This window comes from Cupressus sempervirens, chromosome 4 (assembly GCF_028749045.1).
Source record: "Cupressus sempervirens isolate cs-2001-9-10 chromosome 4, ASM2874904v1, whole genome shotgun sequence".
NCBI lineage: Eukaryota > Viridiplantae > Streptophyta > Pinopsida > Cupressales > Cupressaceae > Cupressus > Cupressus sempervirens.
Window position 1 is genome coordinate 640314422 of NC_143121.1, and position 17975 is coordinate 640332396.

The 17975-nt window shown below is 36.3% G+C and overlaps 2 long non-coding RNA genes across 5 annotated transcripts in view; one reads left to right on the plus strand and one right to left on the minus strand.

The window, feature by feature from the left end:
• The window catches only part of LOC149562863 (uncharacterized), a 31817-nt gene extending 19997 nt beyond the window's left edge, over positions 1–11820 (plus strand). The window contains exon 2 of the long non-coding RNA XR_016364006.1: positions 11459–11820. This is a non-coding gene — a long non-coding RNA (uncharacterized LOC149562863). The remainder of the gene's footprint in view (positions 1–11458) is intronic.
• The window catches only part of LOC149562861 (uncharacterized), a 47132-nt gene that overhangs the window by 20405 nt on the left and 8752 nt on the right, over positions 1–17975 (minus strand). The window lies entirely within an intron of this gene.

A 17975-nucleotide genomic window follows, 5' to 3' on the forward strand; every position in this document is an offset into this window, starting at 1 on the left:
TTGTAACTTGTTCAAAAAACTCGCCTTTTGCACATGCAAAGTGGATGTTGACATAGATTGCTGGAATTTACATTACATTCACCAGTTCTTAAATCTTCATTACAAATCTTCCATAGGCCACAGTTATAGATTATTGAGGCATTTGCACAGTCCTTGCTTTCACATTTTGCATGCATATTCATTATGAGCATTCATGTCATTTAAGGTAGCTTCTAACTTATTTGATGAAATTCACTTTTTGTATGTACTTTGATCATTGCAATGTTTATATGCTACAAGAAGTGGATCTTTTGGAAGATAGCACTATAGTTGTAATAACTACCAACTTTTAACTCAAAATAACTACCACCTTTTGACTTATTGGCTTCTTTCATAACTTTTCTAACATGAATAACTTGTCAATGAAGTCTAGGTTGTTTACTACCATTCTCAACTTTTGTCAATCTTAAAAATCTCAAAAGAAGTTTGACTATTGCCAACTCCTCACTACTCACCATTTTCTTAACATATTCCAACTTTGTGTTTCTTTAATCCATCTTTTTGTAATTACATATTGACGTTTTGATCAACGCAAACAAATTTGTAACATCGGCGATAATATTTGGATGGGTATCTTAGTTAACATTAGAAAGTTAGTTTCCCATTTGAGATATGTTGACAACAAACAATACCACATGCATCCTTCAATAATCTTGGGTACTTTTGAAAGTTTCCAAACTTACCATTTCTACTCTTTTATGACTACAAAATTTGTTGGAGAATTGGGTTGCTTTGGAAACCTCTTGAAGCTACCCATTTGCCATAGGAGAGAAAGTTTTGCAATTTTATTGGGATACGAAAAAACAACCAAACTTTATCGGGAACTTTGAATGTTGAGCAACACACTAAAAAGACTATTTTCTCTTAGTTGTTGCCACCATTTATTTAATTGAAATTTCAAAATCAGCATTTCTGTCAAAATGAGCCAACTCGCCAATATAGCATCTTCTCTGCATTCAATGGAGTGGATGTAAACATAAAAGCATCAGAGTTTCAAAGAAATTAGGAAACTATGCCACATCTCTAATGAGTGCATCTTTCTTTCATTTCAATAATTTGAGCCTAATCAACAAGTGCATCGCATCCCGTGGAAATAAAAGCAACTTGGAGCAGCTTTTTTCACATGTTTATATAATGATTGATCATCTTAAACCTCATAGATTATTGATGTCACTCGGTATGATAAGGGATGATGCATCCATGTGTACATATTTTGCAACTAAAATTGTAAGGGCATAAAGGACTGAAATACTGATAACTTTTGAACTATTAAGACTTTTGCCATTAAATTTGGTTCAAATGATTAAAATACCATTATGAGAAAAGCCCAGAAAAATGAGCATTTGAGGAGTCGTCAAAAGCTTGATTAAGACTCTTTTTCATGACCATGTTGTGAAAAATGTAATACATTGCATCTTGAAATGTGTGAATTGTGTTCTCTCAAAATTTAGCTACATTGCTTGGAATATTGTCAAGAACATTCTGATAAAAGGATACTTGACTCCTCATAGATTTTTTAATTTAATGATTCTTGTTATTGTTCTCAAGCTACAATATTGCTCTTTAAGGTCTTCATCATGACAGCTAGTGATTTTAAAATTTCAGGATAATTATAGGCCTTTCAAAACTAAGAACTACCCACATGAGGTTTTAAATGCCAACAGTTTAAAATTTTGAAAATTTAAAAATAGGGCTAATAGATCCCTAAGTCAAACCTCTTTAGATAGCTAGGGCCAACAACGAATGTGGATATCCATTGGATGATTCGTGTGGCGGCAGTCCCATCAATGTTGCACAAGTGCTTGAATTTCCTCGTGATAACATTTTGGACACTATCCAGGACATGGGATGCAAGCTATCCGTGCCACATGGGAATCCTTGCTACACCATAGAGATCTAATGTACAAAGCTCATTTCTACTAAAAAATCGGAGAGCTAAGGGAAAGTCCATTTTTTAGGCTAGACTTCCTTGCTCTCCCAAAACTATACAAGCTTTGATAATGCCTCGAGATCCCTCAATTGTGCCCAACAAAGGAAAAAGAATGGCAACAATGTTATGAAAATCAAAGTCTTGTGTCTTTGAGCTTCTCATCCTCCTGAGCATCCCTCATCCTGCTATTTATGCCAAGGGTAGGAAGTCCCCATGTCCTCACCCCTAACCAATAGCACCTATTTCCCAACTCCTAAGGGTCCCTCCTATTCCTCTAACTGTTCCCAGAGAAAAATGAGTAAAGGCACTTGTGGTTGAGACTATAGTTCCTACTTCTACAACAACTTCTCTTTTGTTGACAATGGCATAGATGGTTCTGCTTGTGACATGTGATTCCACAAAGCCTTTTCAAATCTCTGCTTGTTGTAATTATTGATTTTATTAATCAGATCTTGCCCAGATCCGTCAGGCTCTTCCTTGAGCAGCTTATTAACTACTCAGCAGCTTGCAAGAGCTTGAGCAACTCAAGCATGTCAGCAGGACAAGTTAACTTAGCAATGAAGTTTCCTATTTTATAAAAGGAGAATGTTTTCAGTTTGGTAAATGCATATGCATATGTGCAATCAGCAAGAGCTCAGAACAGAGCATCTAAAAGAGGATAAACAGAAGTTGTATTTGAAGCAGCAAATAACCTTATCCTGTACTCTGTTTCAGCACATAGTTTTTAACTTTAAGTTGGTTCTTTGTATTGCCCTGTAGGGCAGTGGTTGCTCCAGGCATACAAACTTTTCATTGCAGCCCTGTAGTTTTGTATATGTTTTTGTTTCTGTAAACAACAGTAGAGTACTGTTTGTAGATGTTTGTCGGTTGTAATTTGTTTTAAGTGGGTTATTTAATAGATTGCATCTAATACTCCAGCACTTCCATTGTCTCCATTGTTATTTGGTTCATTCCGCTGCGTGGTTGGAAATAGAGCAGACATCTCTATGTTCCACCACTCTGCCCAGTTTGAGTGAAAATAATTTAATTTTGGAAGCATTATATTATGATATTTGTTGTTATGTTTTTCTTCTAAAATCTGAACATGGTATCAGAGCTATAGAGCCCTTAATCCGAGTGAGTTCGAGCATTTGTGTTCATTAGGTATTTAAAGTTATTGTGCATCAGACATGGTTGGCGATGAGAGAAAGGTGTGGCAGCAATCACTGTCCTTTAATGGACAAAACTATCATGTTTAGGCGAGAAAAATGAAGACCATCATGATAGCTAATGATTTGTGGGATCTTGTGTTAAGTGGTTTCACAGATACTATAGATCCTACTCAATTCGCTACCCTCACAAACAACCAGAAGACTTGGTTGAGAGAGACAAGAAGGAAAGATGCTAAGGCAATGAGCATGATTGAAGCAGCCTTGACAGAGGCATTATTTCCGAGAATAGCAGCAGCTAGATATTCCAAAGAAGCTTGGGATATTCTCGAAACCACATTTAAAGGGATCGATCCAGTCCATGTTGTGAAGTTGCAGATGCTTTGAAGAGAGTTTGAATCTCTTCTTATGAAAGAGAATGAATCTGTTTCAGAGTTTAGCACTAGTCTCTACTTTGATAAACCAGTTGAAAGCTAATGGAGAAAAGATTGAAGAACAAAGATTTGTGGAGAAGATCTTGAGGAGTTTACCTCAAAAGTTTGATACGCTTGTGATTTCCATTTAAGAGTCAAAAGACTTGTCTAAGTTGACAATTGATGAGTTAATGGGTTCTTTCCATACTCATGAGCATCACATTAATAGATCAAAAAATTCTTCTCAAGAGTTCGCTTTCAGAGCTCAAGCCAATGCAAGAGACAAGGGGAGAGGAAGAAACAACTCTGGAAGTGGTTCTAGAGGAAGAGGACGTGGCAGTTCTGGACAAAGAAATGTTGTTGGAGAAAGCTCAGCAAGTAGCTCTCAGAATAGCCCCCAAGGAGGAAGAAGGAATAGCAGCTCTAATAAGAGCAACGTTGAATGCTATTATTGCCACAAGTTTGGGCATTATGCAAATGAATGCTAGAAGAAACAGAGTGACCAGCTACAACATGTTAATGTTGCTAATGAAAACGTTGGAGAAAGAAAGAACAATAAAACCTTCATCATGTTCAATATTGGTGAAGAAGGCAACCCTGAAGTTTGGTACTTGGACAATGGCTGTAGTAACCACATGAGTGGTAATGAAAGTATGTTTTCTTTCATTAATAAGAACTATATGTCTAAAATCAAGATGGGGAACAATGTAACTGTTCCTGTTGTGGGCAAGGGATCTGTTATGATCCTTACCAAGCAAGGTGAAAAGAAAGAAATTCAGAATGTTTATTTTGCCCCCGATATTAAGCACAATCTGATGAGTGTTGGACAACTCATTCAGAATGGTTACAAAGTGTTGTTAGAAAATGACCAGCGTGTCATTCGTGAGAAAGATGGGAGCAAGAAAGTTGTTGCAGCAATCCAAATGACAAAAATATGGATGTTTCCATTGAAAATTGAGACATGTTTCAGCTCTCAATCTGTAGTTGCACCTCCCAAGCAAGTGTGCACAGCAGTACAACAATTAAGACCCTTCCAAGCTATGGCATCTAAGGTATGGTCATCTTGGCTATGCTGGTTTGAATTTGTTATCTAATAAAAGAATGGTGAATGGTTTTCCAAGTGTTGGAGAGTCTAGTAGCAAGTGTGCGGCTTGCATTTTGGGTAAGCAACATAGGCTGCCCTTTAAGTCTGGTAATTTCACAAGGCCTAGAGCACCACTAGAATTGGTGCATACTGATTTGGAAGGCCCTATGCGAGTTACTTCCATAGGAGGGAGTACTTATTTTATGACCTTTATTGATGATTTCAGCCGTTGAACATGGGTGGATTTTCTAAAAAATAAATCTGAAGCTTTTGATAAGTTTTTCGAGTTTAAAGCCCAAGCTGAAAAGGAAAGTGGACATTACATCAAAGTCCTAAGGTCTAATAGAGGAGAGTATACCTCCAATATTTTTGTGAAATTTTGCAGGCAAAATGGTATAAGGAAGGAGCTAACAACCAATTATACGCCACAACAAAATGGAGTGGCTGAAAGAAAGAATAGACTATCATTGAGATAGCAAGAAGTATGTTGAAAGCAAAAGGTCTTCCAACAGAATATTGGGGAGAAGCTGTAGTGACAACAGCATACTTGATTTTAATAGAAATCCTACAAAAGCAGTCCGTGATAAGATACCTCTTGAGGCATGGGCAAGCCATAGATGGACAGTAGAACACTTGAGAGTATTTGGTTGTGTAGCATATGCACAGTACCAAAGGAGCAAAGACAAAAGCTTGATGATAAAGGTGAGAAGTGTATTTTCACGAGTTATAGTTCAGAATCTAAAACATATGCATTGTATAACCTTATTACCAAGAAGATCATCATTTCAAGAGACGTTGAGTTTTTAGAGAATGAATCATGGGATGGCTCAGTGGATGCATCATCTAGCACTTCAAGTAAAGTGCCTATTATTCATGAAGGTGATGAGTTGGATGATCAGCAAGATGAAGCAGCAACAGAAACAGAAGACTCCGGACAGCTCTGGATTGCTCCTGACAAAAACAAGTTGAAAGGAAAGCAACCAAAGACAACGAGACACTCAGTTTCAGATAGGTCTAGACAGCTTCGGAATAACATAAAGAATTTCAGACAACTTTGGATTCAGCTTGCACAACACAATAGCAATAGTGAGAGTTTTGATCCTACTCTCGCCTCCCTTCTACCAAGAAAGACTAAAAGTCTTAAGGAGATATACCAAGATGAAAGGTATAATGATTTTGATGAGAATAGTAATTTTGCATTATTTTCTCATAGTGATCCAATCTGCTTTGAAGAAGCTATGAAAAAAGAAAAATGGTGTGAGGCCATGGATGATGAGATAGATGCAATAGAAAGAAATGAAACTTGGGAGCTAATTTGCCTCCTAACAAACAAATTATTAGTGTGAAATGGGTGTATAAAACCAAGTGTAATGCTGATGGAAAAATAGATAAGCATAAAGCACGTTTGGTGGTCAAGGGATATAAATAGCAGTTTGGTAGAGACTATGATGAGACATATGCACCTATTGCAAGGATGGAAACAATGTGTGTTGTCATAGCAATTGCAACCCAGCACAAGTGGAAGGTATTTCAAATGGATGTGAAATCCGCCTTCCTTAATGATGTGTTGAAAGAAGAAGTCTATGTGGATCAGCCACCTAGTTATGAAGTTCCGGGTGAAGAAGGTAAAGTGTATAGATTGAAGAAAGCTCTTTATGGGGGCTGAAGCAAGCGCCAAGAGCATGGTACATTCGGATTGACTCATATTTGTTGAGCAACAGTTTCAACGAAAGCGATGGTGAGCCTACTCTCTACATTAAGGCAACAGATGGTAGGATTTTAATTGTTGTCGTATATGTTGATGATTTGATTTTTATTGGAGATAATGATTGCCTTATTGCTAATTTCAAACAAGCTATGAAGGATGAGTTTGAAATGACAGATTTAGGAATCTTGAGATACTTTCTAGGCATAGAAGTTAAGCAAATGGATGATGGCATTTTTATTTCTCAAGAAAAGTATGCACATCAGATTTTAGAAAGGTTTAGAATGTTGAACAGCAAGGCAGCCCCAACACCAACAGCGGTAGGTCTTAAGTTGAGTAAGGAAGATTGCAGCAATGGTGTGGATCCAACTATGTGTAAGAGTTTGGTTGGAAGTTTGATGTACTTAACAACAACTAGGCCTAACATTATGCATGTAGTGAGTTTGATTTCCAGGTTTATGGAAACACCAAAGGACACCCATTGGCAAACAGGTAAGAGAATCCTGAGGTATGTGAAAGGAACCAAAGGATATGGTATTTTCTATACTACTGAAAGTGATTCTAGGCTAGTTGGCTATACGGATAGCAATTCGTCTAGACTGGTTATGTTTTTCACATGGGTTCTGGAGTGATTTCTTGGTCTTCCAAGAAGCAAACCATAGTCGCCCAATCTACAACTAAGGCTCAGTATATAGCAGCAAATGCAGCAGCGTGTCAAGCGGTTTGGCTAAGAAGGATCTTAGCAAATTTGAAGGAAGAACAAGTGGAAGCAACCACCATATTTTGTGATAATGTCTCCATTGCTTTAACAAAAAATCTTGTTTTTCATGGTAGAAGTAAACATATAGAAATCAGATATCACTTTATTCGTGAACAGGTTGAGAATGGTGAAATACATATGGAGTTTTGTAAGTCCGAGCAGCACCTGGTAAATATCTTCACCAAGCCTTTAAGCATTGGAAATTTTCAGCGATTAAGAAAGGATTTAGGCATTGTTGTTTTGGATCAAGTATGATCTAGTTTTTTGTTTTGATGGCTTAGGACAAAGGGGGAGTGTTGGAATTATTGATTTTATTAATCAGATCTTGCCCAGATCCGTCAGGCTCTTCCTTGAGCAGCTTATTAACTATTCAGCAGCTCAAGCAAGTCAGCAGGACAAGTTAACTTAGCAATGAAGTTTCCTATTTTATAAAAAGAGAATGTTTTCAATTTGGTAAATGCATACATGCCATCTAACAGAGGATAAACAGCAGTTGTATTTGCAGCAGCAAATAACCTTATCTTGTACTCTATTTCAGCACATAGTTTTTAACTTTATGTTGGTTCTTTGTATTGCCTTGTAGAGCAGTGGTTGCTCCAGGCATACAAACTTTTCATTGCAGCCCTGTAGTGTTGTATATGTCTTTGTTTCTGTAAATACAAGTAGAGTACTGGATGTAGATGTTTGTCAGTTGTAATTTGTTTTGATTTGGTTATTTAATAGAGTGCATCTAATACTCCAGCACTTCCATTGTCTCCACTGTTATTTGGTTCATTCCGCTGTGTGGTTGGAAACAGAGCAGCCATCTCTGTGTTCCACCACTTTGCCTTGTTTGGGTGAAAATAATATGATTTTGGAAGCATTATATTCTAATATCTGATGTTCTATTTTGCTTCTGAAATCTGAACACTGCTCTCATAGCTTGTCTGCATCTAAACCACCTTGTGTGTGAATATAACATTCAACAACAAGTGATAGCTAGGGAGCATGATGCTATTTTAAATGTTGAGAGTCAATATTCAATTTCTACTTTTGTATTGGTTCCCTCTGTTCCCACTCATGTTTGTGTTGTGTCCGTCAAGGCTACTCTCGTTTCTCCTTCAACATTTGTCTTGATCCCAACTTCTTCAGGAGATGCTAATGAGCCTCACGCCAAGGGGATGCAAGTATTCATTGCTCCCTTTTTTGAGCATCTTCTTAGCACCTTTCTCCCAAACATCACTCTTAACCCATAGACATGCTACAGTTGTTGATGATGTCTAGTGTGGCTCATCTACTCTTGTTGTCTCCTCTACAATCCATCGCAATTTTCTTGAGGTCCTTCAACTTCCTTTTTTGCATCTATCCATTTCATTGAGGAGGATCCACCTTCACTGGATTTTGTTAGCACCCATTTTCTAGAAGTCGGTGATGCATCTCCTATTTTTTGAGCCCTTGTTTGATTTGCCTTGCTCCTTTATAGTATGTATATTTGACTCTCGAAGGTACATTTCAATGTTTTTTATTATGTTTACAAGATTGTTGACTCTTGCCTCACATGAGCTATTGGATGAGAATATTGAGGTAACCATATCATTAGCCCACACCACCAATGACAAGCCTGGCACCATTTTGACCAACATGCTGCTTCAAGCTCATGCTCCCTCCCCATATGATCAAAATTAGGACAATGATTTGTTACTGGATGATTGTTGAGTTGTGTCTCTCCCAATCTTTAGATTAGATTTCATGTGTAATTGTTTTCTTCATCTTGTGAATTCCAATGCTTGTCTTTTTATGTTCCTTCTCTCCTAAAGGATGTAATTTTCTCTATAGGTACTTGTAAATGAGGCAAAAAATTTGAAATGCACTTTTATTTGTCTCATTGATCTTCTCTTTGTTCGTAATGGATTTTCAAGAATGTAAAATAGTAGTGGTATGTAGGCCCCTATTCCATGTCGATTTGAATTTATTTCTCTTTTGTTTCATGTGCCCTTCTTCATATGGTCTGAAAACTTTGGGGATATGATGAGTATTGATATGCACCAAATATACATGTCTTGATGTCATTGTTATGAATTGTCCTACAATTGAACAATGGGATCTTGTTGTCTCTTGTCTAATTTTATGGGTGCTATGTGTTATTTGTCAAACTAGCATTCCATGGATACATCTTATGTTTTCATGACACAACATCCTTTTCTCCTTAGAATGACTTGTGTTCACCTTTATGAGAAAAAAATCATTCACGGGGGAGAACCTATCTCTCTATCTTATCATCTCTTAATTTATCAATAATTCTATCATAATTTTATTATCTCATGATTGTTTTTATCAATGTTACCTAGTATTGGGGCTAAACCATTGCACCTTAACAAATGATCTTTTATCTCTTTTCTATGGCATAACATAGCTTGTCACTAATCGATAGCATGACCATTTAGTTTCTAGAATAACACAGCTCACCACCCATACATATGAATTTTGTCTTTTGATTGTGTTTGAATATTTGTGATTTGTCTTATGTTGATGATCGTTCTTGCATATTAACTTGCACTTTTTCATCTAACATGTTTTTTCTGCAGCTAACATGTTGTGACAATGCAGTTTAGCATTATTTCGGCTTGATTCAAGTCTCTTCCCTATGGGTAACTCTGCGTGAATATAAGGCTTTGCTTCACCTTTGCATCTTGGTATATCTCTTAACCCTATTTCTACTTTAACCTGCATCTCTTTAAGAAATGCTTGCTAAAGTGGGGGCAAAATGTTAAGACGTAAATTGTACCACATGCAATTCGTCGTAGAGATCTCCCCTTCAGCCAAATCAACTAAAATGTTGCCTCTTCACCTCAGAAAAACTTGCTTAGTCATCTGCCACCTTGCTTTTTCAGTCATCCATCACAAAACATTCATAGATACATGAGCACCATGAAGATGTCTGTGTGCAATGCATTCGTCCAACAAATCTCTATGACTAAGTCATTGGGGTGTTACATTATCTAATTACTAGCAATGTGATGCCCTTGTGGGCTTTCATCAACATCAAAGCACTACCCAGCCCTCCATATCTCCCAGATTTGAGTTTATTTCCAAGGGATTCTAACACTACAATTTGTTCACTCCATTCTTTGGTTCATCTCATCTCCATTGTTGCTTACAACAAAGCTCGAACAACTTGAAAATATTGTACTCTTCCTCACTCCAAAAAGCCCCTTTTTTTGGGTATTGTAAGGAAATGTCTTCTTACCAAGTTGTATCATTCAGATTGCCGTACCATCTCTTTCATTGAATTGTTATCATAAATGCCTTTTTGCAACATTTTGTCTATTTCAATCACCATCCGTTTATCTAGGCATCTATTGAGGTGGGGTCTGATCATAGGAAACCTCTTCTCACAGCCACCCCCTACATTTTGTCCTCGGTTGCATGTGTACTGGTACAGCGAAGGTGAACTTGAATGTGTTGGGACCTTCAAATGTGGACCATCTATAAGTGTCCGTTTCCCTTTTCTTGTCCGAGTATTTTTTTACTTTCTAGTATGACTCTTCAAGCTTTGTGCATATAGGATGTTTGTGCCTCATGCTATCATTCATGACCCATGTGCATGTCCTAGACAGAGAACTAATGCAGTTAAATAGTAAGCCTTCAAACTTATCTTTCTAAATACTAATTTCTACATCTTTCTAATCTACTCATGACAGTGGGACAATCTTTATCTTGGCTCTATTTCCTTGGAAGCAGTTATCCAATGTCCTTAGCATCTTCATGGCTCTTTTTTGCTCCAAATATTGCATTTGGATTATAAGGTCATTTGCTGTTACTAGTTTGGCATTCTTGTTTGTTATCCTTCAACTCTTATAGCATTGTCTAGTAGTGTTCTCACTACTGTTTTGACATTCATGACCAACATTATTCACTCATTTATGGTACCGTTTCTCAGTGTTGCAGTAAATACCAAATTTTTCCCTTCAGTGTTATTAGAACTTATATGTAAATGCTTTCATATTAAATTAATGCTATCCATATTGAGTTACTGTATGGTCATTAATGGGCACTCCTTACCTCCCTGACTGTCATTGCATCTATTTTTAAAATTCAAATTTCACGGTCTTGTTACTATCCCACATTGCATTCTTTGATATCCATGTGGAAATGCACAGAACTAGCTTATTCATGAGCACTTCCAATAGTAATTGCTTTTCATTTATGCTTTTGATTTTACACTTTTACTGAGATCACATACAAACAATATAGCAATTAATCTGTCTATGACAGCCAACTGTAACATCTAGAAGTATTCCTCTATCAAATATGCCACTTGAATTTCTGCATTTTTGTGATGAAGACATCCTCATGTCCATCCTCTGACTTTTTGATTGCTTTTGCCGCTTTGTTTGCAGGTCGGATTTAAGAAGATGTTGATATCTGGAGATAGCTTCCAGTTCATTATTCTCTTCATCGGAAATGTGATGAAATATTGAACTCTTCCAGTAAAGTTTCATTGGGTGATTCAAGAATGTTGGCCCTTTTCAGCAAAGAGTTAAATGGAGAATTACAGCAACAACATACAAAAATGGACCAGTTATTGAGAATCCAAGCACTTCTCAGTTTTTGGTGCCTCCAAATGATTTTGTTTTTGGCCATGTGTTCCATAGCAGATATGAAAAACTTGCATATAAATATAGAATGTTTAACTTCAAGACAATCCCTTATGATTGTATTCACAATGAAATAAGTAAATGATAATTCACATTTTAGTCAAGTTTGAAGGCTCAATCTATTAATATCCATGTAGATAGAATATTGTAGCTCTGTTTTCACTTTCATGTTCATAACGACAATACTGTATTTTGATATTCAAGGGCATTGTTGTTCTTTCAATTATACCTCTGTTCATTGAACCTTCTATTCCATTGCTAATCCAGTGACTGAAGGATTGTGGCAGGGATGCCCTTTGCATCATCTAATGGTACTGTTTTATGTATTATGGGACTATTACAGTCATACCTTTACACTGTCTTCATCCTTTTCTGTAATTGCATACAGTGATTTGGGTGAGTCACTGATAACACCACTGTCTTCCTCTCATGTTCGCTCTGAGATTCTTGTATCTTGTTCTGTTTCTTCTGTCCATGCCCTGTTCCTTCTTTTGAATAGGCATGGCTATTATAACTTCAATTCTGTCCATTTTAAGAAGACATTTTTTATTGAATCCCTCTTCTTCTGACTACTGTTTTAATTTTAATTGTCACATATGTAAGCTACCAGAAGCCCTCTATTCTTACCACTGCATTTGATGCCTAGGCTTTCTCGATGGAAAAATTGTATTCATTATGTGACAACAACACTATCCTCTGAATTCCACTGTCTAAAACTTCCTCCTACTCTCGTACCTAAGGCAGGGATTCCAGCTGTGCGCAGTGCTTGTTATGTTCTTTTAATGTCAAACTAATGAGATATTTTATTACAAAGATGTTTTCAAACACCTTTGGAGATGATTTTAGCTGGGAAAAGATAAAGTGAAATTAAAAAGGGTGAATATAAAAGAAGAGTTTGGAAGGGGAAAAGACATCCATTACAATTATATCAAACCATATTTTAGAGCTTGAGCATTTTGTTCTTCTCAACACCCAAGGAAAAAAACATTTTTACACAAAATTTTGGAGGACAAAATGTGGAACAAAACAAATTCACATTCAACCAAGATATTGAAATTTCACATTCTTCAACCAAGGTACTTCTTTTGGAGAGTTTAAAAAGCTATAAATTCAAAAATCTTTTGTGAGAAAAATTCCCGAGCTTGGGTTATAGCTAATATTGTTAATTCACATGTAAAGAAGAGCATTGACCACAATCAACTCTCTCACAATAGGAGAAATTGATCCAAGACACTCTTCCTTAACTTTGCCCCAGTTTCTCCATATTCTTCAATGGAGCATCCAAGCAAACTCTAGGATTTTCTAGGGGAGGGGAAGTCATTCTCCGCAACAATGTAATATGTCTTAGTTTTGCTGCTGGATTAGCATCTTGTGGATGATGGATCATTGAGTATGATCCGAAATGTTGATGATAAAAAAAACACATAGTTAATCTTGTACTATCTTAAAGTGGACGCACTTGCCTTTTAAGACCTTTTAGCTCCCTCTTCATAATTCCATCTGTGGACCATGGATAGCATGTGTTCGATCTCCTTTTTCTCCTATCTTCTTTCTCTTTTCATCCTTATCTTTCTAGCATGTACCCCTTCTTTCTGTGGCACCCAGGACTTGACCTCCAAGACCAAGTCGACTCAAGTCGACCTAGTCCTCCCAAGACAATCTAGTCTTGGACCAAGTCGACCTAGTCCCCAGCAGTTCCGAAGCTTGGGGCCTGAAAGGCCTTGGGGGTTTAATTAGTTTTTTACCATTATGCAGTCGGCATGTATTGTTTTCCCACCCAAAAACTCATATATAAGGAGACTTGGAGGCTTCATTTCATATCTCATCTAATATCTCTCATCTCAATCATTCATGCACTCAAGCTCTTGCTCTCAAGTGAAGATTTTTCCCTTTTGCATTCAAAGAGTTCAAGTATTCAAGTTTTTGAAGCATTTAAGCAAGAGATTTCTATCTAGCGTTGAAGGATCCTCTGTGAGCATTTCCTCTTCAAGATCTAGCTTATTGGTGGCCATCAAGGGAAGAGATCTACATTGAAGCATTCAACATCTCCTTCATTGATGCACTTTGATATCCATGGCACCATGACAGGATTATGGTACATCTGTTGCAAAGAGTGGAGATACCCTACATTCCTAATTCAAGATCTACATTACATTTACAAGGTAAATCCTAACATTTATCTTGTCTTTCAATCATTTACATTTATTTTTCTCAATTACAATTAATTCCTTAACCTAGGGCTTAACCAAGGCAAGCCCTCATCAAACCCCAACCCCGAAACCTTTCTTTTCTATGTTGATTTAAAGGTTGGGAGCAAAAAGGATTACAAATCTGGAACCTACTGTTTGCAAGCTTTCTAGAGCCATCAGTTGCAAATCGTTGAACTACGTCAACTTGGTCATAAGACGTCTTCCCAAGTCAACCTAGTCCTTCAGTCACAAATTCTGGGGAGGTTTTTGGGTTTTGTTCCTTTCGTTGTTTCACTTCAACATTGATGGACAGATATTCACATATAATTCAAATTTGCGAATTTTGGAGCAAAAATACATCTTCCTCTACACATTTCAAGGTGAGTAATTTATATTTTATTTCCTTTCATATCTTCACCCTAGATTTATATCTTAATTAGGCTAATTGTTTTTACATAGCATCTAGATTTACATTATTTAAGCAATTAGTTCAATTTCACATTCACATTATCCTATTAAGGGCCAAAGAGAGTACACTTCCTTGTCTTGCATTCCTATTTATAATTTGGATTTAGTATTAGCTCCCTTCTTCCATTGGGTCCTAGCTGATCTAATTTGGATAATAAGTGGAATCATATTTGGAAATTCCCCCCTTTCCCTCACATATTTGAATGGCTTAGTGACCCTATAAAGTGGAAACCTACATCTTATTAAAATTCTTCCATGTTACCACTAAATATTTTGGTGAACCCAACTTCTCTCCCCCTTCTTTTTGATCTTTGGAGTTAGATCTCCCTTATTTGCATTGGGTATTTACCTTCTTTTGGTGAACCCGACCTCGTGCCCCTTTCTTATTGGAGTTAGATAGCTTATTTTTGGCATTTACGTTCTTTTGCATTGACTTTGTAAATGAATTAAGCTTCTATCAGATTGTATGTTTCTTTTAAATTTTAATCACAGATTACTAACAAGTTTGTATTTACTTGCAAGTATAAGAGCAAATGTACCTTCTACAATGTTGAGTAATATGTTCAATATGTAATACCTTCAGTATAAGTGATTTGCCTTGCATGTGAGAGCCCAATCTGCAATATTGAGGATCTTTGGTTCTTCATCTGCAATATGTTAATCTATGTGTCTCGGTCTGCAATACGTTAATCTCTGTGTATCAATCTGCAATATGTTAATCTCTGTGTATTGCAAATACAATATAGATAAGATATAATATTAGATGGAATACAAATGATAATGAGCAATATGATATATGTTGATCTGTCGCTGAAGGTATTGAGCATTTATTAATTTCGATGTCAATACTACAAGCATCGGTGCACATATATATTGATTCCAATGGACACCTTCCAAGATAGGTCACGATCCTTCAATATGAATAGTCATGTGTTTCCAAATTGATTAGTTAGTATTAACTAATTAATTTGATCTTCTACAAGATCAAATTAGTTAGTTAGTACTAACTAATTTGTGACTGGTATGTTATACATAAGAGATATATTGGGTCGATCCACAAGACCATTTATGTTTGTTATCGAATGCAAGTATATATGTACAGATTTCATCTTAGTTTGATATGAAGTGCTCGATCAAATTTGAGATGCATTATCAGACTAGGATTATATATGTATGTGAGTGTATGTAAACTATACACGCACATACATGTACAATCTGCAGTCTCTAACCGACGCTATTCAATAACACTCCCTCTTAGCTAGGGAGGACAACTAAGTATGCAAATTAGATATCACCTTACTCGTGATATCAAGTATAATGAATATCAAGTCTCATGATATTCATATATCCTTGTTGTGGTATGTGCACTAACATTATGTCGCATGATGTCTACCATAATGCATCATGGTGTCTCACCATGATTATATCAAGAGGACCATAATGATTTGAAAGACATCATGTCTCATGATATCTCATCAACATGTTTCAAGAGATCCGACTATCATGACCTACAAAAGATATCACGTCACATGAAATCCATCATGATAGGAAACATTGTAAAGTCGTCACATCACAATGTTAATACAAGAATATATTATTAGAAAGATCGTCATCTTAATGTAATGTATACTGGTAGAGGGCCCATAAGTCATAGAGTCACACATGACAAAAGAGTTTACACATTAAACATCTTTGAATATATATAATTTTATACATGAAATAAATTTTAGAGACTAAGTCTCAATTACATTTCAATCATACCAAGTTTCCTTCTTAAGTGCTGCACTTTAACTCTGGAAAGAGGCTTGGTGAGAATGTCTGCAGTTTGATCATCAGTGTTGATGTATTCTAACTAAATGGCTTTCCTTTCTACCATATCTCTGACATAGTGAAAAGGAATTTCAATATGCTTGGATTGATCATGGAATACTGGATTTTTTGATAGCTTGATACAACTTTAATTATCATATAGAATGGTAATAGGCAATAGAGGTTTTCCAAATAGTCCCACAATCAGCTTCCTAAGCCATATAGCTTCTCTGGTTCCTAAAGCAGCTGCAATATATTCTGCTTTAATAGAGCTTTGTGCAACGGAGGATTGTTTTCTACTTGTCCAAGAGATCATAGTGGATCCTAGACTGAAACAATACCCAGATGTACTCTTCCGATCTGCCACACAGCCAGTCCAATAAAAATCAGATACATAAGTAATCCAATAATCTGTCTATAGAGTGTAGGATCTGCAAATTTGGATTTTGATGTAGATTCCTTTAATTTGTGCAAGTTTGTCTCCATGGGAGTGGACATAGGTCTACAATTTAAAATTCCAAATCTTTTAAGTAAATCAATAGTGTATTTTCCTTGAATCAGAAAGATACCATCAAGTTTCTACCATACTTCCAGTCCTAGAAAATAGTGAAGAATTCCCAAGTCTTTCATTTCAAATTCTGAAGTTAAATCTCTCTTGCATTGCATAATAAGGTGATCTTCTCCTGTGAGTAATAGGTCATCAACATAAAGAATTAAAATTATCATATCACCATTGATATATTTCAAGTAGAGATTTGGATCAGCAACATTTGTAGAGAAATTCAATCTCATGAGGTATTTGCCAATTCTTTCATACCAAGGTCGAGGAGCCTAATTGAGTCCATATAGAGCCTTCTTTAATTTGCATACATGAGTTTCTGCATTATGAACTATAAATCCTTCAGGTTGCTCCAGATAGACTTCTTCTTCTATTGTTTCATTTAGAAATGCAGTCTTCACCTCCATTTGGTGAACATTCCAACCTTTGGTTGTTGCAATAGCTAGCACAGCTCGAACAGAAGTATATCGGGCTACAGGTGCAAAAAATTCCTCGTAGTCAATGCCTTCCTTCTATGAGAATCCTCTGGCAACAAAATGTGTTTTCTGTTTTTCTATGCTACCATCTATAGCATATTTAATTTTGAACAACCATTTGAAAGAAACAACTAATTTTCCCTTAGGTCTAGGAACTATATACCAAACATCATTTTTTAAGGTGGACTGATATTCTTCTGTCATAGCATCCTTCCAAGCTTGTTGTTTGAGGGCTTCATCAACATTTGCTAGTTTAGAATTAAGAACTTCACTCATCAATGCATTATATGTTAGTTTGTGGGGTCTTTTTCTTTTTCTAAATGTTCTATCAGGTACAGCAAAATTTTCTTAGCCCAAAGTGGTTGTTTCCTTTTGTTGGAATTTTGATCTTCATCAAGACACTCGTTTTGATTCTCTGATTCAGGTGGACTTTCATAAGAAGTGTCTTCAGGATGTTCTGACTGAGTTTCATGAGTAGAATATACATCTTTGTTTATGGTAGGATTGTGATTTTCTTGCTCATCATAATTCTTTGCTCTTTTAAAAGCAATATCTTCCTCAAATATAACATCTCTATTAAGTTCTATTTGACTTTGTTCAGGAATGAATACTCTATATGCTTTGATGTTTCACTATATCCCACAAAGATTCCTTTTCTTCCGAAGGGTTCTAGTTTAGTTCTTTTCTCTTTGGGTACATGTAGGTATACCTGGCAGCCAAATATTCTTAGATGACTTATTTTAGGTTTTTGTCCGGTA